Below are 24,507 nucleotides of genomic sequence, written 5' to 3' on the forward strand. Positions count from 1 at the left end.
GAGTCCTCTTTCCCCCTTCTCAGCCCTGTCCTTGGGTGCGGCCATGACAGGACCACCAGGTTACCAAGTGTTCAACAAGCCATTCCTGCCCAGAGGGGACACCTCCTCTCAAGTCCCCCTTCAGCGACATGGAGATGAGGGAAAGCGGGCCTGCCCAGGGAGGGCCCCCAATGGAGGCCGGTCCCACACTGGCCTTCTCCAGGCCACCCTGCGTTACCTTAGGTGACCTGCGCAAAATAGGCCACAGGCGTCTGGGTGGAGGGTTCCACAGACGCCTACAGCCACCGAAGAACCTCGCAGTCCAGGGTTTCCTGGCGGAGAAGCCCCGGGAGACCGGGAAACAAGAGGAGAACATCCTGTGTCTTCAACTGTCTCCAGCCAAGTGCGCTGGCTCTGGAGCCGTCACTAGAATGTGGGTGCCTGGTAACCAGGTTCCATTTCGGTTGGGGTCTGTGAAGGATGTGATGTCACTTCCTGGGGTCCACTTCCTGGAAGCCCCTCCTCAGACAACACCTCCACACACTGCCCTATGGGCCGCTTGCCTGCTCACGCCCTTCTCCACGCGAACCCGCGTCTTGCACAGTTATAGCAGCCCCGCCGTCTCTAGAGCTGCCGGGGAGGGTCTGCATGCAGCTTTGAGGAGACGCCCTGGCTTCCAGACTCCACCCCTCATACTTACCTGTTCTCCATCCTGGGGAAGTCCTGGTGTGTGTCCAGGCCCGTGTGTCTCCCCAGCTGCACAGTGGGAATGATTCTAGCAAGTACTTCTAGGGACGTCCTGAGGTGCAAGTGGAATAAGGCCTAAAAAATTGGAGAGTGATGTCACCTGGAGGTGTTGCCTGCGACCCAAGTTATCTTCCTCTGACTTCCTCCTCCATGGCTGTTCCTCTTAGGATGTGACGCGATAATTCTTATTCAATGTCATTGTACACGGGTGTCTATGTGTGTGTCTTTGTTGGTATGTGTGTGTGTGTGTGTGTGTGTTTGTGTGCCTAAACCAGTGCTCACACTCTGTGTCGCCAGTAGGAAACTGTCCCCGCACAGGAGAAATGGGCAATAGCATCCTGAGGTCTGAGGGTTTCAGTTCTCTAAAGCAAATGGAATGAGAAATTCTGAGGCCCTTGCTGGAAGTTTAGAGCTCGTGAGTCAAGGCCATGCAGGTAGCAGGGCTGGAACTGGGATTATAGACAGCCTGTGTCCACTGTGCACACTCAGTAGCACAGTCCTGGGAGCAGGAAAACTGTCCACTTCTCTGATTACACAGTCTGGCACGCTGAACTTCTCCAGCTGGATATGCAGAGACCCAGGGACAGATGGGCAGATGGAGGCTGACATCACTAGAGTGACGTGACCATCTCGTTGGCTGCTTCCTTGCCTTCATGGAGCTTCCGTCCACGTAGGAGGAAGGCCAGCGGGTAAACTGAATGACAAGGAAGGATGTAATCAGGAAGTAATAACTGCTCTGATGGAATACACTGGGGACGTGAGAGAGAGCAAGGCCACGGGCAGCATGGCACGGAGCAAATGACAGTAGGGACCTCATGACCTGGGGGCCCGAGATCCTCAACTCGGCATCAGAGATAGCAAGGTGAGGCCGAGAGAGGGTGCCCACCCACAGGGAGCTGGCCTCTACCTCTAGCTCCGTGTGGCGCTCTGGCCTAGCTGCTTACCAGGGTCACTGCCTCCTGTTCGTGGGCACAGATGCGGCTGGACTCCATTTCCCGGCCTCCCTGGCAGTCGGGCGCGCTCAGCTGTTGAGGTCTAACGGTGGCATGTGAACTTCAGCACAGCCCATAAAGATCTCCCACACGTTCCCCTTCACGTCCTCCTTCACGTCCTTGAGACCTGAGAAGCCATATGTCGAAGATGATCGATTCAGCGGATAAAAAGAACCTGGATCCCCGAACTCTGGCTAGGAGAAGAGCTACCCACCAAGGAAGATAAACCCATCTTGGACGTTACGCAAGGGAAGAAAAGCCCGGGATTGTATTAAGCCACTGAGATATTGGGGGTTACACGTTCAGGCAGCTCACACGCCACTGAATCGCTGAAGCCACTGTGTCATTGCCACGGCTGCTCATTTGGCCCTTTCTCAGCCTTATCGTATTACCACTTACCTTTTTACTTTCAGGTCACTTTTCCTTCCTATAGGTCCCACTCCCTCAACTGGGATGGCAACAGGGCAGTCAGAGGTTTGCCCTTGTAAGGTGAGTGCTTTCTCTGTTCTCTGCTCCTTAAAGCGGATTCTGCCTTCACTGCTGTAGCATGTCAATGGATGCTCTTAGGGCCCTTGAAGCCATTTGTACTTTTAGGTGGAGGAATGCTTATTGCTCTGTCTTTCAGTTTGCTTAGACGACATGCTTTCTACACTACCACGAATACAGTCCTTATCTCAGTCCTTCCCCAAATTGTGATCATGTCTGAACTAGCGGGGCCCGGGTGAGTATGACAGAACCGCTCATACGCTGCTGTAGCTGCTCATTTCCATGTCCGACTGTACGCTTTTTCAGGACAGGGAGTATTTCCTGGGCACCAGGCACAGTATCAGGCACATAGGAGGCGTTCAACGAATGCTCGCTGAAGGAACGAATAGGGTCACTCCACGTCGTCAAACACACCAGGATGCTATGGAAATAACCCGCAGCTTTTTCTCCCCCCTGCACTTTTTGGTATTTTATTTAAAAAGGTTGATTTATATAGACAGGTATTTGGGCAATTAATGAATCTTTCTTTATAATTTTGTCAATTTCCCATGTAGAGCACAATTTTTCAGGGATACATGAACATACCCATGTTCATTGGAACAATGTCTTTGGCTGTGAGCTACCACAAGATCTTGTATGTATTTCCCTGTGCTATACAGTATAATCTTGTTCATCTATTCTGCATCTGCCTGTCAGTGTGTGCACATTTCGAACTCCCGGTCTGTCCCGTCCCACGCCCCTCCCGCTTGGCAACCACAAGTTTGTTTTCTATTTGTATGAGTCTGTTTCTGTTTTGTATTTATGTTCTTTTCTGTTCCTTTTTTTCCCTTCAAAATCATCTTTAAAGCAACAGCCTAGGGAAGCCTGCTTCCAAGATGTCGAAGGCGTGGCCCGGGCTTCCCGCACAGAGCTTGGGGCAGGGGGCAGGGGCGGTATGGGCTGTGCGGGGAGGGCCAGAACAGGAGGGGAGAAATCTGCGGAGCAGGGGCAGGGGAAGGGCTGGGCCAGGAGCGGAGAGCCCGGTTGGGGCGGTCTCGGCTGTGCGGGGTGAGCTGGGGCGGGGGGCGGCGTCTGCTGCGCGGGGAGAGCCTGGGCAGTGGGCAGCCTCAGCCGGGCGGGGAGATCTGGGGCGGGGAGGACCGAGGCGGGGAGAGCCTGGGCGGGGGTCGTTCTCGGCCTCGCCGGAAAGCCGGGGCTTGTGGGGCGGGGCGATCTCGGCTGTGGCGAGACAGCCTGGGAGGGGGGCGCCCTTGGCCGCTCGGGGAGATCTGGTGCGGGGGTCGTTCTCGGCCGCGCCGGGAAAGCCGGGGCATGGGGCGGGGGGCGATCTCGGCTGTGGCTGGACAGTCTGGTCCGGAGGCGGCCTCTGCCGTGCGGGAGAGCCGTGGCGCGGGGAGAGCCGGGGCGGGGTTCGGTCTCCGCTGCGCAGATCGTGGCGGCTGGGGCCTGCGGGCGGGCTGCTGTGGACAGCGCTGAGCCGCCTGCCGAGACTGTTGAGAGGCGCGCGACTCCCGGAGGCTTGGCCTGAGGTGGCTGCTGGGGGCTCGGTGCCTGCCTGGAGGCCGCAGGGAGAAGGCGGGCCTGGGGCTGGGGCTGGGGCTGGCGGCCCTCCAGCTCCGACAAGGGACCTGTGCCCGCGCACTACCAGCTAGTCTTCACCTGCGATGTCTGTGGGACTGGGTACTCCAAGCATATCTCCAAGCTTGCCTATCACCAGGGTGTGGTCATTGTGACCTGTCCTGGCTGCCAGACCCACCACACCACCCCGGACAACCTGGGTTGGTTCTCGGACCTGGATGGGAAGAGGAATATTGAAGAAATCCTGGCAGTCAGAAGGGAGAAGGTATGCCAAGTGGCTGGCAAGGGGGTCCAGGAGCTTGTTTTAGAGGCTGCGGGGTCCCCCAAATCCACCAGTGCTGTGGCAGGGGCTGAGGACCAGGATCCCACCCACCCTGGCAAGAAGGAGACCAGCTGACTCACCTTCTGCCTTCAAGAACTATACTCTGGCCCTGGGCTGCTCTGGACGTGCCAATTTTTTTTTTTTTTTTTTTTTTTTTTTTTTTATCAGTAGCTATCGTTTGCAGATGTGGGGCCTGGGGCTCTCCTGCTCTCCCTGGTTCTGGAGTCAGAAGGACTCCCGAGAACCCTCTGTGGGCTGCAGCTGGGGCCTTCTGCAGCTACAGGCCATGTCCCAGTGGGAAGGGGCTGGACTTGGAGTCTGCGCCCCTCCTGGCTGTGGCTGTGTGGCCTTGGGCAGGTCACTTTGCCCCTGTGGGCCTCTGTCTTCCTGTCTCCAGATGAAAATACTCAGAGCGCCACCTTGTCAGGAGGACAGGCAGAAAGACAAGACTCAGAACAGACATGGGGTGGCTCAGTCCTGCCCCAAATGTCAAGGTCCCCGTCTTGCTGGTTCTCAGGGATTCCAGGAAAGGATGGCCAGTTAGCCAGTGTACTTCCCGGGTGCAGGATCAGCACCCCCACACCCATCTGCAGATCTTGTCCCTCTGGCCAGACACAAGGAGGCCCCACAGATCCTTCTGTGGCACCTGCTGTCCCCTGGACAGCACTGGTGAACAAGTGCCAACTTCAGCCCTGACTTTTGGCCACTGGCCAAGCGGTCAGGAAAGCAGGCCACTCGCTGTCACCACTGACAGGCCAGGCAGCCGTGGTGACAAGGGGAGTGGGTGTGAGGGGTGCTTTCTGATGGGCGGTGGGCCGCGTGCCCCGCGTTTGTCTCCCAGCCTTGTCTGACTGTCTTCTCAGGATGTTCCTGTGTTTATGAGAGCGTGTTTATTTCCAGAAGCCTTCTGGGCAGTGTGAGCTTCAGCATTAATCACCCAGCCACCATCTCACAGGATCCCAGCAGGATGCGCGCTCCCAGTTGCCGACCCCCTCGCCCCCGGGCCTCAGCATGGTTCTCGAGGCACTGGCAGTCTGTGCTCTGACTCGGTTACCCCCGTCCTTCCCCTTGGCGAACAAGCCTGGATTATTCCAGCCCAGAGCCCCCTGTTCCATTTGTGAAGTCCAACCTGGAGGCTGAGCCAGCAGCCCCACCACTGCCTGTTCTCCTGTGCCACAGAAGCCCCAGGCGACCCACAGGCCTTGAAATGCCTGATCTGCAGGGCTGGGTAGAGGCATGGCTGCTTTGCTGACCCTAGACGGTTAGGACCTGAATTCGGGGAGGTCCTGGCGGCTGGCTGGACTCTGAGAGTGCAGGGCTGGACCTTGGAGGGCCACTGGGACCAATCCCGCCCTCCACGCATGCGGAAACAGAGGCCTGTGGTTTGGACATGTATGCTAGCCGTTTTTTATTGTCTGTTTTCTGACACTTTGACATCTGGGTCCCACTGACCCTGGAGGGGCTGCCCCTCCCAGGGCTAGTCAGTTCCTAGAGACAGTGGAAGATGCCAGTGAGCACACCCAGGGCGGGGACAGACAAGTAGGGGCAGCCCCTCCACCCAGAGATGCTGATTCCTCCCACCTGCTAGTCCTGCCTCCCTGTTGCTCGCCAGGGAAACCACAGGAGAGGCTCTTGCCCACTTTTTCCCCTCCCCTGCCTCCTGACCCGCGAGGGCCCTGCTGATGCTCCTCCAAGGGCAGTGCCCCATCTGCACGGATGCTTCTCAGCCCAGCCAGGGCCCAGTGGTCCAAGTGAGCCCACTTTGTGCGAGGCCAGGCTGCCACTGACTTCAAGACTTCAGAAAGACATCTCAGATGCGAAGGGACCCATCACAGGAATGTCCATATGTTTTTCCTTCTAAGCCATGACTCAGGAGTAAAAGCAAAATAACATTGTGTTCAGATCCAAGAGACTCAGAGAGTTTGCCGCTGTCAGGCTGTCACTGAGAGTGAGGACGGTTGGATTGAAGGAAGAAATGAACGAATCCCAGAAGGAACGAGTGGAGAGTGAGACACGAGGTGGGGAAATGGGTGAGTGCAGGTCTGTCTGACAGTCATGACTGTGTAAATCAAGCATCGGGGGTTAGTAAGAACGATTATCATGAGTAATGAGAAGGCAAAAACCTCTGTGGTTCGGTGTTGTGTCCTGGCCATCACCGGCCACCCTACCAGGGCTCAGGAAGCCTGAGCTGAGGTAGAAAGGGCAGAAAAATACCTATATACTAGTCACTCATATCCATCTGTGTAAGAAGAATTGTGCACCATGAACAAGTGGGAAAGATTCCTGGAATGCAGGGTGGCTTCACCCTAGAAAAATGCATGAGTATGTACTCCATTCCATTAACAGTGTGAGGAGAAAAAACAGGATCATCCCAATGAATGCCGAGAAGGAAATGGATGAATTCACCACCATCTTCTGAATTTCATGGAAACATGAGAAATTTAAAGGGTCATATACACACAATGTTTTTTTTTCAATAACTCTAGCCCAACTGGATAATAACAATTTTTAGAAGTATCACAGCATTATATACTGCGTTATAGCACAATATCACTTCAAACTGTTCCTCATGCTGTGCGTCAGGTCTTTTAGAGCCTCATCAGAGAAATGGCTCCATTTAGTAGGGATGCTCATTGCAAGAAAAACATGCTTCCTTTATGCCATCGAATTTAACATAGATTGTTCAAGGAAACCCCCCCATTATGACAGTCATGCAGAGCGGTATTTCTCCACGTGGTGACTGATTCCTAAATTCAGTCCCATAGTGAAACTACAGGTCTGTAGGATCTAATATTCTGACTTTGGATCCCTGAGGGAGTCAGAGGTGTCCCCTGAGTCCTAGAGTGGAGAGCCACACAGCAGGAGAGTCAAGGGGGCCAAAATGAGAACGGAAGTGAGAGCAGATGGTGAGATGTGATGTGGGAGAGCCCTGGGATCATGTGGGTCCTGGCTGAGGGGCTCTGTGGGAAGGCCTTCAGGAGTAAACGGCCTGGCAGGTGAGGAAGGTGCCTATGTATGATGACCTCCTGTCAGGAAAGCTCCAGGAGTGGCCCCATTTCAAATATATTCCCGAACCTGTCCTATCTTCCCTCCCAACTGTATTCACTCAGCAATACGTGTACATCTTCTTGGCCAAGTGCTGGGCTGGAGATCTGTAATATGCTCAAAACCAGGCATAGACTCTGCTCCCAGGTGGCTGAGCGTTCGTTATACTACAATCCAGGGAAAGCCGTTGTAGGTAGAGGAGCAGGTAATTGAAATCAAAACCTGTCCCTCTCCCACAGTTCTTATCATCACTGTTCTTTCTTCTGACACTTTAGGATACACAGGATTGTAGCAAAGCGCCCCAGGCGAAAGCAGACTCAGTGCTCTGGGGATAGAAGTCGATGCGGACCCACCTTGGCTGTGCTGAGCAGGAGAACTTCCCCGGTGAGTGACTCTCACCGAGACCTACTGCCCTGCTTCAATTGTCTCCTAGGGATTCAGGGACAACCCCACTGTCCTGTGAGCAGACCTCTTTCTACCCAAATCTACATCACACACACACAAGGCAACATGAATTAAAATATCTCTACTACATTGCACTGATTGTCAAAGTCTTTTATTTAAATAGATATTTACAAACGCAGACGGTTGGAGGGAGAGAGGAAGGGACAGAGGTGGACACAGATGGGTGCTGGACACAGACTAACACATGTCTGTGTATCCCAAGGGACAACTTCCACTCAGTGGCCAACTTCTTTTTGTGAATTACAGTGTATTGAGATTAGACCTGAAATGAGATTGAAGGAAAAAACCAAAGCTCTATAGCTTAAAGAAATCCTCACTTTCTAAAACATGTTCTGAGGAGGGCTAAATTGGGAAGGACCACGTTGGAATGGAACAGTGTTTCTCAGAAGCAGTGACACCCCTCCCTCTGGTGGCCATATGGGAATGGCACGTGAGCTGCTGGCTCCATGGATGTCGGACAAACAGGCAACATTCACACAAACACAACATCAGTCTCACTGCTGGAAAAAAACAAATCCTCTAAGATCAAAATTCGGGGTTGCCTTCTATGTCCTTGTCTTGATCATGACATGACCGGCCACTTACCAAGGGCGGGGTCTCAGGGAGTGTTGATGGAAGCCCTGAGCTGGGCCCTGGGTCCACAGCAGACAAGGGAGAGGAGGCCGCTGCCTCACAGGACCTGCAGGGAGAGATTGGGAACATGCTGGGTTCACTTGTCCACATCCCCACCCGGTGTGCCTGGTACAGAGAAGTGAGTGTATCCAAACAAAGACATGTAGGGCACTTTGATGTTTCTATTAACAATAAAACACAAACACAACAGGCCGCAAGGAATATGTTATCACCTCTAAGAGTAATCCGGAATTGTAAATCACAGACACCTCAAGAACAGTGGGCGTCCCGGGCCTGAAGGCGACGGGAGGCAGCAGAGCCTGACTGATACTTACAGCGCGTCCCTCTGCTCTGGCTCTGGTGCTGTTGCAGGCAGGAGAGCTGGAGCTGGCTCTCCATCCAGAGGGGCTTCCCCAGCGGGTTCTGGAGCTGGTGCTGTAGCTCCAAGAAGGGAAACTCTCATCAATAGGACTGCTTTCCCACGTGTCTCCCAAAGCCAGGGGAGCCCTCACTGCTACTCAGTCAACTCTCACTCCCTGACTCCACCCCCAGGGAGTCTTCCCAGACTCTGCTCTGTGGGGTCCAGTGCCTTCCCCTCCCCACCCACCAGATCCCCCACCCTGCATCCTGCTCACCATCACTGTCTGCCTCTGGGAGCTCCAGTTGCTCCAGCTGTGCCAGGAGGAGGTGGGCCTGCTGCTCCAGGTCGGAGCCAGGCATGCTGAGCTCTACGTAAGCGACAATGGTCTTAAGGCATGGGAATTCTGGAGGCTGGTGGAAATCGTCTGGGTACTGGAACAGCCAGGTGCCCAGGATGGAGGACATGGCCCTGGGGGTAGTCAGGGGGACACCAGGGTCAGAGGCTTGGCCTTTCCTACCATGCTGGGCTCCCAGGGTAGCCCTGCGGGGTCCTGGGCCTTTTTGCCTTTGGCTCCTGCCCATCCAGAGGCCGGCTCTGCTCCATGTCCCATCTCAGCTGGCAGTGTGGGCAGAGGCGGGCTTGGACACAGAGGAGGGGCTGCTACCAGCCTTCTGAAGGGACAGCCCTGGCTCAATGGCGTGACCACCTGTCCACCGCTTCAGGGACAACTGTCACACTGCTATGTCCCTCTCCCTGCCCCTCCCCACTGGATGGCACATCTGTGAGGACAGGCAGGCTGTGCGCTCTGGGCACTGCCCTCTAAGGGACACGGGAGCTGCTCTATCAGTGCCTGAGCCAGGAGGGAACAGACAGGCTGTGTCGGCCATCCAGGCTGCCCACGGGCCTCCTAACTCCACAGACTTTAGCTCCTGCACCTGCTGGCTGCAGAATCCTCCAGGGACCCTGCCTGGGTCTCCTTCTGCCCCTGCCACTCAGCATCATCAGGATGGGCTCAGCTGTCCCCTGAGGCTCACTGGGTCCCCTGAGCACCAGCTGAGTCCCCACCATTGAGGCTCCACTAGATGGTGGGCAGGATGCTCTCCACCCCTTGCGTTCTGTGTCTCCCATAGGGCGTGTGGGCAGGGGTGGGATGTGTAGGGGATGGTTGTGGGTTTTCTTCAGGGTTGACTCTGTCTTCTGACCTCCCAGCTGCCCCTCACAGCACCACAGTCCCATCCACAGCTCTCTGGGTCTCGTCTCCTCTTTGCCAGGGGAAGCCCTAGGACTTTTGCTCTCAAACCAGACTCACTGGATATGTGGGATCCTGGATTCCACCCACCTTGGACCAACCAGAGAGCCCAGAGCTTCACACACTATTTGGGGAAGGAGTCCTTCCCGCTTCAATCCAAAAGACTCACTGTTTCAGCTGGTGCAGGGGTCCCCCGTCCTCCTCAGTAAAAGGGAGGATGCATCCGTATCTAGAGGAGAGCAGGAAGGCATCACATGGACTGTCCCGAGCACACGAGCTGGATGTGCTGTCTAGTGTGACAGTGTGACACCCGAGAGAATGGAAGCCCTGGAGGGCAGGGCTGATGTCTGCTCGATGCATTAAATGATGGTTGTTCCTAGAAAAGCCCCTGTCCCTGGGGGCCCTTCCTATACATTGGGGGAATGAGTGAGTGAGCCCACCCGGCCCCACAGCGCACATCTGAGTGGGCCTGGGACCCCACTTGTCCCTCCCAGGGATCCCTGCTCTCACTCTCCCAGGACAGGGACAGCTAATGGCGTCACAGATCCCCTTTGAAATGGGAAAACAGTTCCACCCAAGGCCAAAGTCCCAGTGACACAGGAGGCAGACGCTAGCTCTTGGGCAGGAGGACAATGACAAATTCGCACAACCACAGCCCCGCCAGCTGCTCTTGCCGTGAGCCAGGTCCCCAGAGAGCACCTTCCGTGAAGGTCTCCCTCTGATCCTACCCTCCTAGGGCCTGATCCTCTCTTGACCCCAGTGTGCAGGGGGGAAACTGAGGCTTAGGGAGGTAGAGGAACAATGCCTCATGGCACTGCTGGTAGGTGGCCAGGTCCCCAATGTCCCATGAAGACAGAGTGCTCACCTCCGGAACAGATGGTCCAGCACCTGCTGGGCGGTGGCAAAAGTTCGATAATTGCCCAGAAATGTGTTCACATAGGAGGGGTGGCCACCCAGGACGGCAGGCACCAGCTTTGCCACCAGCTTCTCCAGCCTGTGTCGCTGGAGGCTCCAAGCCCCGTAGGCTTCATCCCTGCTCCCTGATGGTCCAGCTCCCCCCTGGGGTGGAAAGAGGAGAGATGTGAATCAGAGGCAGCACCGGGGACCCCCAGGCACTTGGGGCTGGAGATTAGACCGAATCCTCAAGCCTCAAGCTCTTGTGACTGAGGTGGAACAGGGGAGCCCTGAGCAGATCCAAGGTTCTCGGCATCACCAGTACAAGGGGCGAAGGGCGATGATGAAATGCATCAGTGCCTCAGATCCCTGCGTCAGCACCGCAGTGCCGGCCCCTCCCTGCATGCACCACTTCATCCCCGTGACTGCTGTCACACATCCCATTCTAGGGATGAGAACACAGCGGCTGAGCCTGGGGTGGGTGGGCTCAGGATCTTCAGTTTAATGTGGACACGTGGGGATGCAGAAGAAACAGGACAGCGTGTAGAAAAATGCAGAAACACCCTTGACTGTACATATACTGAAGTTCTGTCCAAGTCTCTTTCTGAGATTCGGACTCATACGTGGGCACTAACTTTGCATCTGGCTAAGGCAGGGCCTGGGATGTGACGGCAGATGGGGGAGATGGGGCATCAGATCCCTTTGCCAGCAGCTCTCTTAAGAGGCAGCCCAGGGGAGAAGCGGGGCAGCAGTGGGGCCCGGGGCTTCCTGGGTGTGGAGTCTCCTCGCTCGCACTCACCCTCAGCGCGTCCTGGGCTCTGCTGCTGTCGTGGGGCACCTGCGCCTCCTGCAGGGAGGTGGCGCGGGGTTCTCCATGGACCAGGTCCTGTCCCGTCCCGTGTGTTGAGTCCTGTAAATACAGTGCCCACAGGCCAGGCAGCAGCCTCAGAACCCTGTCTGGTTGTCCGACCCATAAGAAATCTCCAGTGCTGACACACATCCACCACTGTCTGCACAGACCTCCTTCAGGGGCAGAAAAGCTGACAAAGTGGGAGCCTTGTATTCCCATTGACACAGAGAAGATGCCCCTCAGGAGTCCTCTTTCCCCCTTCTCAGCCCTGTCCTTGGGTGCGGCCATGACAGGACCACCAGGTTACCAAGTGTTCAACAAGCCATTCCTGCCCAGAGGGGACACCTCCTCTCAAGTCCCCCTTCAGCGACATGGAGATGAGGGAAAGCGGGCCTGCCCAGGGAGGGCCCCCAATGGAGGCCGGTCCCACACTGGCCTTCTCCAGGCCACCCTGCGTTACCTTAGGTGACCTGCGCAAAATAGGCCACAGGCGTCTGGGTGGAGGGTTCCACAGACGCCTACAGCCACCGAAGAACCTCGCAGTCCAGGGTTTCCTGGCGGAGAAGCCCCGGGAGACCGGGAAACAAGAGGAGAACATCCTGTGTCTTCAACTGTCTCCAGCCAAGTGCGCTGGCTCTGGAGCCGTCACTAGAATGTGGGTGCCTGGTAACCAGGTTCCATTTCGGTTGGGGTCTGTGAAGGATGTGATGTCACTTCCTGGGGTCCACTTCCTGGAAGCCCCTCCTCAGACAACACCTCCACACACTGCCCTATGGGCCGCTTGCCTGCTCACGCCCTTCTCCACGCGAACCCGCGTCTTGCACAGTTATAGCAGCCCCGCCGTCTCTAGAGCTGCCGGGGAGGGTCTGCATGCAGCTTTGAGGAGACGCCCTGGCTTCCAGACTCCACCCCTCATACTTACCTGTTCTCCATCCTGGGGAAGTCCTGGTGTGTGTCCAGGCCCGTGTGTCTCCCCAGCTGCACAGTGGGAATGATTCTAGCAAGTACTTCTAGGGACGTCCTGAGGTGCAAGTGGAATAAGGCCTAAAAAATTGGAGAGTGATGTCACCTGGAGGTGTTGCCTGCGACCCAAGTTATCTTCCTCTGACTTCCTCCTCCATGGCTGTTCCTCTTAGGATGTGACGCGATAATTCTTATTCAATGTCATTGTACACGGGTGTCTATGTGTGTGTCTTTGTTGGTATGTGTGTGTGTGTGTGTGTGTGTTTGTGTGCCTAAACCAGTGCTCACACTCTGTGTCGCCAGTAGGAAACTGTCCCCGCACAGGAGAAATGGGCAATAGCATCCTGAGGTCTGAGGGTTTCAGTTCTCTAAAGCAAATGGAATGAGAAATTCTGAGGCCCTTGCTGGAAGTTTAGAGCTCGTGAGTCAAGGCCATGCAGGTAGCAGGGCTGGAACTGGGATTATAGACAGCCTGTGTCCACTGTGCACACTCAGTAGCACAGTCCTGGGAGCAGGAAAACTGTCCACTTCTCTGATTACACAGTCTGGCACGCTGAACTTCTCCAGCTGGATATGCAGAGACCCAGGGACAGATGGGCAGATGGAGGCTGACATCACTAGAGTGACGTGACCATCTCGTTGGCTGCTTCCTTGCCTTCATGGAGCTTCCGTCCACGTAGGAGGAAGGCCAGCGGGTAAACTGAATGACAAGGAAGGATGTAATCAGGAAGTAATAACTGCTCTGATGGAATACACTGGGGACGTGAGAGAGAGCAAGGCCACGGGCAGCATGGCACGGAGCAAATGACAGTAGGGACCTCATGACCTGGGGGCCCGAGATCCTCAACTCGGCATCAGAGATAGCAAGGTGAGGCCGAGAGAGGGTGCCCACCCACAGGGAGCTGGCCTCTACCTCTAGCTCCGTGTGGCGCTCTGGCCTAGCTGCTTACCAGGGTCACTGCCTCCTGTTCGTGGGCACAGATGCGGCTGGACTCCATTTCCCGGCCTCCCTGGCAGTCGGGCGCGCTCAGCTGTTGAGGTCTAACGGTGGCATGTGAACTTCAGCACAGCCCATAAAGATCTCCCACACGTTCCCCTTCACGTCCTCCTTCACGTCCTTGAGACCTGAGAAGCCATATGTCGAAGATGATCGATTCAGCGGATAAAAAGAACCTGGATCCCCGAACTCTGGCTAGGAGAAGAGCTACCCACCAAGGAAGATAAACCCATCTTGGACGTTACGCAAGGGAAGAAAAGCCCGGGATTGTATTAAGCCACTGAGATATTGGGGGTTACACGTTCAGGCAGCTCACACGCCACTGAATCGCTGAAGCCACTGTGTCATTGCCACGGCTGCTCATTTGGCCCTTTCTCAGCCTTATCGTATTACCACTTACCTTTTTACTTTCAGGTCACTTTTCCTTCCTATAGGTCCCACTCCCTCAACTGGGATGGCAACAGGGCAGTCAGAGGTTTGCCCTTGTAAGGTGAGTGCTTTCTCTGTTCTCTGCTCCTTAAAGCGGATTCTGCCTTCACTGCTGTAGCATGTCAATGGATGCTCTTAGGGCCCTTGAAGCCATTTGTACTTTTAGGTGGAGGAATGCTTATTGCTCTGTCTTTCAGTTTGCTTAGACGACATGCTTTCTACACTACCACGAATACAGTCCTTATCTCAGTCCTTCCCCAAATTGTGATCATGTCTGAACTAGCGGGGCCCGGGTGAGTATGACAGAACCGCTCATACGCTGCTGTAGCTGCTCATTTCCATGTCCGACTGTACGCTTTTTCAGGACAGGGAGTATTTCCTGGGCACCAGGCACAGTATCAGGCACATAGGAGGCGTTCAACGAATGCTCGCTGAAGGAACGAATAGGGTCACTCCACGTCGTCAAACACACCAGGATGCTATGGAAATAACCCGCAGCTTTTTCTCCCCCCTGCACTTTTTGGTATTTTATTTAAAAAGGTTGATTTATATAGACAGGTATTTGGGCAATTAATGAATCTTTCTTTATAATTTTGTCAATTTCCCATGTAGAGCACAATTTTTCAGGGATACATGAACATACCCATGTTCATTGGAACAATGTCTTTGGCTGTGAGCTACCACAAGATCTTGTATGTATTTCCCTGTGCTATACAGTATAATCTTGTTCATCTATTCTGCATCTGCCTGTCAGTGTGTGCACATTTCGAACTCCCGGTCTGTCCCGTCCCACGCCCCTCCCGCTTGGCAACCACAAGTTTGTTTTCTATTTGTATGAGTCTGTTTCTGTTTTGTATTTATGTTCTTTTCTGTTCCTTTTTTTCCCTTCAAAATCATCTTTAAAGCAACAGCCTAGGGAAGCCTGCTTCCAAGATGTCGAAGGCGTGGCCCGGGCTTCCCGCACAGAGCTTGGGGCAGGGGGCAGGGGCGGTATGGGCTGTGCGGGGAGGGCCAGAACAGGAGGGGAGAAATCTGCGGAGCAGGGGCAGGGGAAGGGCTGGGCCAGGAGCGGAGAGCCCGGTTGGGGCGGTCTCGGCTGTGCGGGGTGAGCTGGGGCGGGGGGCGGCGTCTGCTGCGCGGGGAGAGCCTGGGCAGTGGGCAGCCTCAGCCGGGCGGGGAGATCTGGGGCGGGGAGGACCGAGGCGGGGAGAGCCTGGGCGGGGGTCGTTCTCGGCCTCGCCGGAAAGCCGGGGCTTGTGGGGCGGGGCGATCTCGGCTGTGGCGAGACAGCCTGGGAGGGGGGCGCCCTTGGCCGCTCGGGGAGATCTGGTGCGGGGGTCGTTCTCGGCCGCGCCGGGAAAGCCGGGGCATGGGGCGGGGGGCGATCTCGGCTGTGGCTGGACAGTCTGGTCCGGAGGCGGCCTCTGCCGTGCGGGAGAGCCGTGGCGCGGGGAGAGCCGGGGCGGGGTTCGGTCTCCGCTGCGCAGATCGTGGCGGCTGGGGCCTGCGGGCGGGCTGCTGTGGACAGCGCTGAGCCGCCTGCCGAGACTGTTGAGAGGCGCGCGACTCCCGGAGGCTTGGCCTGAGGTGGCTGCTGGGGGCTCGGTGCCTGCCTGGAGGCCGCAGGGAGAAGGCGGGCCTGGGGCTGGGGCTGGGGCTGGCGGCCCTCCAGCTCCGACAAGGGACCTGTGCCCGCGCACTACCAGCTAGTCTTCACCTGCGATGTCTGTGGGACTGGGTACTCCAAGCATATCTCCAAGCTTGCCTATCACCAGGGTGTGGTCATTGTGACCTGTCCTGGCTGCCAGACCCACCACACCACCCCGGACAACCTGGGTTGGTTCTCGGACCTGGATGGGAAGAGGAATATTGAAGAAATCCTGGCAGTCAGAAGGGAGAAGGTATGCCAAGTGGCTGGCAAGGGGGTCCAGGAGCTTGTTTTAGAGGCTGCGGGGTCCCCCAAATCCACCAGTGCTGTGGCAGGGGCTGAGGACCAGGATCCCACCCACCCTGGCAAGAAGGAGACCAGCTGACTCACCTTCTGCCTTCAAGAACTATACTCTGGCCCTGGGCTGCTCTGGACGTGCCAATTTTTTTTTTTTTTTTTTTTTTTTTTTTTTATCAGTAGCTATCGTTTGCAGATGTGGGGCCTGGGGCTCTCCTGCTCTCCCTGGTTCTGGAGTCAGAAGGACTCCCGAGAACCCTCTGTGGGCTGCAGCTGGGGCCTTCTGCAGCTACAGGCCATGTCCCAGTGGGAAGGGGCTGGACTTGGAGTCTGCGCCCCTCCTGGCTGTGGCTGTGTGGCCTTGGGCAGGTCACTTTGCCCCTGTGGGCCTCTGTCTTCCTGTCTCCAGATGAAAATACTCAGAGCGCCACCTTGTCAGGAGGACAGGCAGAAAGACAAGACTCAGAACAGACATGGGGTGGCTCAGTCCTGCCCCAAATGTCAAGGTCCCCGTCTTGCTGGTTCTCAGGGATTCCAGGAAAGGATGGCCAGTTAGCCAGTGTACTTCCCGGGTGCAGGATCAGCACCCCCACACCCATCTGCAGATCTTGTCCCTCTGGCCAGACACAAGGAGGCCCCACAGATCCTTCTGTGGCACCTGCTGTCCCCTGGACAGCACTGGTGAACAAGTGCCAACTTCAGCCCTGACTTTTGGCCACTGGCCAAGCGGTCAGGAAAGCAGGCCACTCGCTGTCACCACTGACAGGCCAGGCAGCCGTGGTGACAAGGGGAGTGGGTGTGAGGGGTGCTTTCTGATGGGCGGTGGGCCGCGTGCCCCGCGTTTGTCTCCCAGCCTTGTCTGACTGTCTTCTCAGGATGTTCCTGTGTTTATGAGAGCGTGTTTATTTCCAGAAGCCTTCTGGGCAGTGTGAGCTTCAGCATTAATCACCCAGCCACCATCTCACAGGATCCCAGCAGGATGCGCGCTCCCAGTTGCCGACCCCCTCGCCCCCGGGCCTCAGCATGGTTCTCGAGGCACTGGCAGTCTGTGCTCTGACTCGGTTACCCCCGTCCTTCCCCTTGGCGAACAAGCCTGGATTATTCCAGCCCAGAGCCCCCTGTTCCATTTGTGAAGTCCAACCTGGAGGCTGAGCCAGCAGCCCCACCACTGCCTGTTCTCCTGTGCCACAGAAGCCCCAGGCGACCCACAGGCCTTGAAATGCCTGATCTGCAGGGCTGGGTAGAGGCATGGCTGCTTTGCTGACCCTAGACGGTTAGGACCTGAATTCGGGGAGGTCCTGGCGGCTGGCTGGACTCTGAGAGTGCAGGGCTGGACCTTGGAGGGCCACTGGGACCAATCCCGCCCTCCACGCATGCGGAAACAGAGGCCTGTGGTTTGGACATGTATGCTAGCCGTTTTTTATTGTCTGTTTTCTGACACTTTGACATCTGGGTCCCACTGACCCTGGAGGGGCTGCCCCTCCCAGGGCTAGTCAGTTCCTAGAGACAGTGGAAGATGCCAGTGAGCACACCCAGGGCGGGGACAGACAAGTAGGGGCAGCCCCTCCACCCAGAGATGCTGATTCCTCCCACCTGCTAGTCCTGCCTCCCTGTTGCTCGCCAGGGAAACCACAGGAGAGGCTCTTGCCCACTTTTTCCCCTCCCCTGCCTCCTGACCCGCGAGGGCCCTGCTGATGCTCCTCCAAGGGCAGTGCCCCATCTGCACGGATGCTTCTCAGCCCAGCCAGGGCCCAGTGGTCCAAGTGAGCCCACTTTGTGCGAGGCCAGGCTGCCACTGACTTCAAGACTTCAGAAAGACATCTCAGATGCGAAGGGACCCATCACAGGAATGTCCATATGTTTTTCCTTCTAAGCCATGACTCAGGAGTAAAAGCAAAATAACATTGTGTTCAGATCCAAGAGACTCAGAGAGTTTGCCGCTGTCAGGCTGTCACTGAGAGTGAGGACGGTTGGATTGAAGGAAGAAATGAACGAATCCCAGAAGGAACGAGTGGAGAGTGAGACACGAGGTGGGGAAATGGGTGAGTGCAGGTCTGTCTGACAGTCATGACTGTGTAAATCAAGCATCGGGGGTTAGTAAGAACGATTATCATGAGTAATGAGAAGGCAAAAACCTCTGTGGTTCGGTGTTGTGTCCTGGCCATCACCGGCCACCCTACCAGGGCTCAGGAAGCCTGAGCTGAGGTAGAAAGGGCAGAAAAATACCTATATACTAGTCACTCATATCCATCTGTGTAAGAAGAATTGTGCACCATGAACAAGTGGGAAAGATTCCTGGAATGCAGGGTGGCTTCACCCTAGAAAAATGCATGAGTATGTACTCCATTCCATTAACAGTGTGAGGAGAAAAAACAGGATCATCCCAATGAATGCCGAGAAGGAAATGGATGAATTCACCACCATCTTCTGAATTTCATGGAAACATGAGAAATTTAAAGGGTCATATACACACAATGTTTTTTTTTCAATAACTCTAGCCCAACTGGATAATAACAATTTTTAGAAGTATCACAGCATTATATACTGCGTTATAGCACAATATCACTTCAAACTGTTCCTCATGCTGTGCGTCAGGTCTTTTAGAGCCTCATCAGAGAAATGGCTCCATTTAGTAGGGATGCTCATTGCAAGAAAAACATGCTTCCTTTATGCCATCGAATTTAACATAGATTGTTCAAGGAAACCCCCCCATTATGACAGTCATGCAGAGCGGTATTTCTCCACGTGGTGACTGATTCCTAAATTCAGTCCCATAGTGAAACTACAGGTCTGTAGGATCTAATATTCTGACTTTGGATCCCTGAGGGAGTCAGAGGTGTCCCCTGAGTCCTAGAGTGGAGAGCCACACAGCAGGAGAGTCAAGGGGGCCAAAATGAGAACGGAAGTGAGAGCAGATGGTGAGATGTGATGTGGGAGAGCCCTGGGATCATGTGGGTCCTGGCTGAGGGGCTCTGTGGGAAGGCCTTCAGGAGTAAACGGCCTGGCAGGTGAGGAAGGTGCCTATGTATGATGACCTCCTGTCAGGAAAGCTCCAGGAGTGGCCCCATTTCAAATATATTCCCGAACCTGTCCTATCTTCCCTCCCAACTGTATTCACTCAGCAATACGTGTACATCTTCTTGGCCAAGTGCTGGGCTGGAGATCTGTAATATGCTCAAAACCAGGCATAGACTCTGCTCCCAGGTGGCTGAGCGTTCGTTATACTACAATCCAGGGAAAGCCGTTGTAGGTAGAGGAGCAGGTAATTGAAATCAAAACCTGTCCCTCTCCCACAGTTCTTATCATCACTGTTCTTTCTTCTGACACTTTAGGATACACAGGATTGTAGCAAAGCGCCCCAGGCGAAAGCAGACTCAGTGCTCTGGGGATAGAAGTCGATGCGGACCCACCTTGGCTGTGCTGAGCAGGAGAACTTCCCCGGTGAGTGACTCTCACCGAGACCTACTGCCCTGCTTCAATTGTCTCCTAGGGATTCAGGGACAACCCCACTGTCCTGTGAGCAGACCTCTTTCTACCCAAATCTACATCACACACACACAAGGCAACATGAATTAAAATATCTCTACTACATTGCACTGATTGTCAAAGTCTTTTATTTAAATAGATATTTACAAACGCAGACGGTTGGAGGGAGAGAGGAAGGGACAGAGGTGGACACAGATGGGTGCTGGACACAGACTAACACATGTCTGTGTATCCCAAGGGACAACTTCCACTCAGTGGCCAACTTCTTTTTGTGAATTACAGTGTATTGAGATTAGACCTGAAATGAGATTGAAGGAAAAAACCAAAGCTCTATAGCTTAAAGAAATCCTCACTTTCTAAAACATGTTCTGAGGAGGGCTAAATTGGGAAGGACCACGTTGGAATGGAACAGTGTTTCTCAGAAGCAGTGACACCCCTCCCTCTGGTGGCCATATGGGAATGGCACGTGAGCTGCTGGCTCCATGGATGTCGGACAAACAGGCAACATTCACACAAACACAACATCAGTCTCACTGCTGGAAAAAAACAAATCCTCTAAGATCAAAATTCGGGGTTGCCTTCTATGTCCTTGTCTTGATCATGACATGACCGGCCACTTACCAAGGGCGGGGTCTCAGGGAGTGTTGATGGAGGCCCTGAGCTGGGCCCTGGGTCCACAGCAGACAAGGGAGAGGAGGCCGCTGCCTCACAGGACCTGCAGGGAGAGATTGGGAACATGCTGGGTTCACTTGTCCACATCCCCACCCGGTGTGCCTGGTACAGAGAAGTGAGTGTATCCAAACAAAGACATGTAGGGCACTTTGATGTTTCTATTAACAATAAAACACAAACACAACAGGCCGCAAGGAATATGTTATCACCTCTAAGAGTAATCCGGAATTGTAAATCACAGACACCTCAAGAACAGTGGGCGTCCCGGGCCTGAAGGCGACGGGAGGCAGCAGAGCCTGACTGATACTTACAGCGCGTCCCTCTGCTCTGGCTCTGGTGCTGTTGCAGGCAGGAGAGCTGGAGCTGGCTCTCCATCCAGAGGGGCTTCCCCAGCGGGTTCTGGAGCTGGTGCTGTAGCTCCAAGAAGGGAAACTCTCATCAATAGGACTGCTTTCCCACGTGTCTCCCAAAGCCAGGGGAGCCCTCACTGCTACTCAGTCAACTCTCACTCCCTGACTCCACCCCCAGGGAGTCTTCCCAGACTCTGCTCTGTGGGGTCCAGTGCCTTCCCCTCCCCACCCACCAGATCCCCCACCCTGCATCCTGCTCACCATCACTGTCTGCCTCTGGGAGCTCCAGTTGCTCCAGCTGTGCCAGGAGGAGGTGGGCCTGCTGCTCCAGGTCGGAGCCAGGCATGCTGAGCTCTACGTAAGCGACAATGGTCTTAAGGCATGGGAATTCTGGAGGCTGGTGGAAATCGTCTGGGTACTGGAACAGCCAGGTGCCCAGGATGGAGGACATGGCCCTGGGGGTAGTCAGGGGGACACCAGGGTCAGAGGCTTGGCCTTTCCTACCATGCTGGGCTCCCAGGGTAGCCCTGCGGGGTCCTGGGCCTTTTTGCCTTTGGCTCCTGCCCATCCAGAGGCCGGCTCTGCTCCATGTCCCATCTCAGCTGGCAGTGTGGGCAGAGGCGGGCTTGGACACAGAGGAGGGGCTGCTACCAGCCTTCTGAAGGGACAGCCCTGGCTCAATGGCGTGACCACCTGTCCACCGCTTCAGGGACAACTGTCACACTGCTATGTCCCTCTCCCTGCCCCTCCCCACTGGATGGCACATCTGTGAGGACAGGCAGGCTGTGCGCTCTGGGCACTGCCCTCTAAGGGACACGGGAGCTGCTCTATCAGTGCCTGAGCCAGGAGGGAACAGACAGGCTGTGTCGGCCATCCAGGCTGCCCACGGGCCTCCTAACTCCACAGACTTTAGCTCCTGCACCTGCTGGCTGCAGAATCCTCCAGGGACCCTGCCTGGGTCTCCTTCTGCCCCTGCCACTCAGCATCATCAGGATGGGCTCAGCTGTCCCCTGAGGCTCACTGGGTCCCCTGAGCACCAGCTGAGTCCCCACCATTGAGGCTCCACTAGATGGTGGGCAGGATGCTCTCCACCCCTTGCGTTCTGTGTCTCCCATAGGGCGTGTGGGCAGGGGTGGGATGTGTAGGGGATGGTTGTGGGTTTTCTTCAGGGTTGACTCTGTCTTCTGACCTCCCAGCTGCCCCTCACAGCACCACAGTCCCATCCACAGCTCTCTGGGTCTCGTCTCCTCTTTGCCAGGGGAAGCCCTAGGACTTTTGCTCTCAAACCAGACTCACTGGATATGTGGGATCCTGGATTCCACCCACCTTGGACCAACCAGAGAGCCCAGAGCTTCACACACTATTTGGGGAAGGAGTCCTTCCCGCTTCAATCCAAAAGACTCACTGTTTCAGCTGGTGCAGGGGTCCCCCGTCCTCCTCAGTAAAAGGGAGGATGCATCCGTATCTAGAGGAGAGCAGGAAGGCATCACATGGACTGTCCCGAGCACACGAGCTGGATGTGCTGTCTAGTGTGACAGTGTGACACCCGAGAGAATGGAAGCCCTGGAGGGCAGGGCTGATGTCTGCTCGATGCATTAAATGATGGTTGTTCCTAGAAAAGCCCCTGTCCCTGGGGGCCCTTCCTATACATTGGGGGAATGAGTGAGTGAGCCCACCCGGCCCCACAGCGCACATCTGAGTGGGCCTGGGACCCCACTTGTCCCTCCCAGGGATCCCTGCTCTCACTCTCCCAGGACAGGGACAGCTAATGGCGTCACAGATCCCCTTTGAAATGGGAAAACAGTTCCACCCAAGGCCAAAGTCCCAGTGACACAGGAGGCAGACGCTAGCTCTTGGGCAGGAGGACAATGACAAATTCGCACAACCACAGCCCCGCCAGCTGCTCTTGCCGTGAGCCAGGTCCCCAGAGAGCACCTTCCGTGAAGGTCTCCCTCTGATCCTACCCTCCTAGGGCCTGATCCTCTCTTGACCCCAGTGTGCAGGGGGGAAACTGAGGCTTAGGGAGGTAGAGGAACAATGCCTCATGGCACTGCTGGTAGGTGGCCAGGTCCCCAATGTCCCATGAAGACAGAGTGCTCACCTCCGGAACAGATGGTCCAGCACCTGCTGGGCGGTGGCAAAAGTTCGATAATTGCCCAGAAATGTGTTCACATAGGAGGGGTGGCCACCCAGGACGGCAGGCACCAGCTTTGCCACCAGCTTCTCCAGCCTGTGTCGCTGGAGGCTCCAAGCCCCGTAGGCTTCATCCCTGCTCCCTGATGGTCCAGCTCCCCCCTGGGGTGGAAAGAGGAGAGATGTGAATCAGAGGCAGCACCGGGGACCCCCAGGCACTTGGGGCTGGAGATTAGACCGAATCCTCAAGCCTCAAGCTCTTGTGACTGAGGTGGAACAGGGGAGCCCTGAGCAGATCCAAGGTTCTCGGCATCACCAGTACAAGGGGCGAAGGGCGATGATGAAATGCATCAGTGCCTCAGATCCCTGCGTCAGCACCGCAGTGCCGGCCCCTCCCTGCATGCACCACTTCATCCCCGTGACTGCTGTCACACATCCCATTCTAGGGATGAGAACACAGCGGCTGAGCCTGGGGTGGGTGGGCTCAGGATCTTCAGTTTAATGTGGACACGTGGGGATGCAGAAGAAACAGGACAGCGTGTAGAAAAATGCAGAAACACCCTTGACTGTACATATACTGAAGTTCTGTCCAAGTCTCTTTCTGAGATTCGGACTCATACGTGGGCACTAACTTTGCATCTGGCTAAGGCAGGGCCTGGGATGTGACGGCAGATGGGGGAGATGGGGCATCAGATCCCTTTGCCAGCAGCTCTCTTAAGAGGCAGCCCAGGGGAGAAGCGGGGCAGCAGTGGGGCCCGGGGCTTCCTGGGTGTGGAGTCTCCTCGCTCGCACTCACCCTCAGCGCGTCCTGGGCTCTGCTGCTGTCGTGGGGCACCTGCGCCTCCTGCAGGGAGGTGGCGCGGGGTTCTCCATGGACCAGGTCCTGTCCCGTCCCGTGTGTTGAGTCCTGTAAATACAGTGCCCACAGGCCAGGCAGCAGCCTCAGAACCCTGTCTGGTTGTCCGACCCATAAGAAATCTCCAGTGCTGACACACATCCACCACTGTCTGCACAGACCTCCTTCAGGGGCAGAAAAGCTGACAAAGTGGGAGCCTTGTATTCCCATTGACACAGAGAAGATGCCCCTCAGGAGTCCTCTTTCCCCCTTCTCAGCCCTGTCCTTGGGTGCGGCCATGACAGGACCACCAGGTTACCAAGTGTTCAACAAGCCATTCCTGCCCAGAGGGGACACCTCCTCTCAAGTCCCCCTTCAGCGACATGGAGATGAGGGAAAGCGGGCCTGCCCAGGGAGGGCCCCCAATGGAGGCCGGTCCCACACTGGCCTTCTCCAGGCCACCCTGCGTTACCTTAGGTGACCTGCGCAAAATAGGCCACAGGCGTCTGGGTGGAGGGTTCCACAGATGCCTACAGCCACCGAAGAACCTCGCAGTCCAGGGTTTCCTGGCGGAGAAGCCCCGGGAGACCGGGAAACAAGAGGAGAACATCCTGTGTCTTCAACTGTCTCCAGCCAAGTGCGCTGGCTCTGGAGCCGTCACTAGAATGTGGGTGCCTGGTAACCAGGTTCCATTTCGGTTGGGGTCTGTGAAGGATGTGATGTCACTTCCTGGGGTCCACTTCCTGGAAGCCCCTCCTCAGACAACACCTCCACACACTGCCCTATGGGCCGCTTGCCTGCTCACGCCCTTCTCCACGCGAACCCGCATCTTGCACAGTTATAGCAGCCCCGCCGTCTCTAGAGCTGCCGGGGAGGGTCTGCATGCAGCTTTGAGGAGACGCCCTGGCTTCCAGACTCCACCCCTCATACTTACCTGTTCTCCATCCTGGGGAAGTCCTGGTGTGTGTCCAGGCCCGTGTGTCTCCCCAGCTGCACAGTGGGAATGATTCTAGCAAGTACTTCTAGGGACGTCCTGAGGTGCAAGTGGAATAAGGCCTAAAAAATTGGAGAGTGATGTCACCTGGAGGTGTTGCCTGCGACCCAAGTTATCTTCCTC

General features: G+C 55.8%; 4 long non-coding RNA genes across 4 annotated transcripts; 2 read left to right on the plus strand and 2 right to left on the minus strand.

Moving 5' to 3' along the window:
- The first annotated feature begins 159 nt into the window (after positions 1–159).
- Positions 160–7,686, plus strand: LOC141579196 (uncharacterized). The gene is made up of 2 exons (XR_012510368.1): positions 160–4,047; positions 4,968–7,686. It is a non-coding gene; the product is annotated as an uncharacterized LOC141579196 (long non-coding RNA).
- Positions 7,687–7,689: 3 nt separating this feature from the next.
- Positions 7,690–11,728, minus strand: LOC141579201 (uncharacterized). Its single transcript, XR_012510373.1, has 2 exons — positions 10,702–11,728; positions 7,690–10,065 (listed from the first exon to the last, which is right to left on the minus strand). It is a non-coding gene; the product is annotated as an uncharacterized LOC141579201 (long non-coding RNA).
- Positions 11,729–11,982: 254 nt separating this feature from the next.
- Positions 11,983–19,508, plus strand: LOC141579194 (uncharacterized). Its single transcript, XR_012510366.1, has 2 exons — positions 11,983–15,870; positions 16,790–19,508. It is a non-coding gene; the product is annotated as an uncharacterized LOC141579194 (long non-coding RNA).
- A 3-nt stretch (positions 19,509–19,511) lies between these two features.
- Positions 19,512–23,550, minus strand: LOC141579183 (uncharacterized). The gene is made up of 2 exons (XR_012510355.1): positions 22,524–23,550; positions 19,512–21,887 (listed from the first exon to the last, which is right to left on the minus strand). It is a non-coding gene; the product is annotated as an uncharacterized LOC141579183 (long non-coding RNA).
- Positions 23,551–24,507: the final 957 nt, after the last annotated feature.

The sequence above is a fragment of the Camelus bactrianus genome, chromosome 11 (genome assembly GCF_048773025.1).
Source record: "Camelus bactrianus isolate YW-2024 breed Bactrian camel chromosome 11, ASM4877302v1, whole genome shotgun sequence".
Lineage (NCBI taxonomy): Eukaryota > Metazoa > Chordata > Mammalia > Artiodactyla > Camelidae > Camelus > Camelus bactrianus.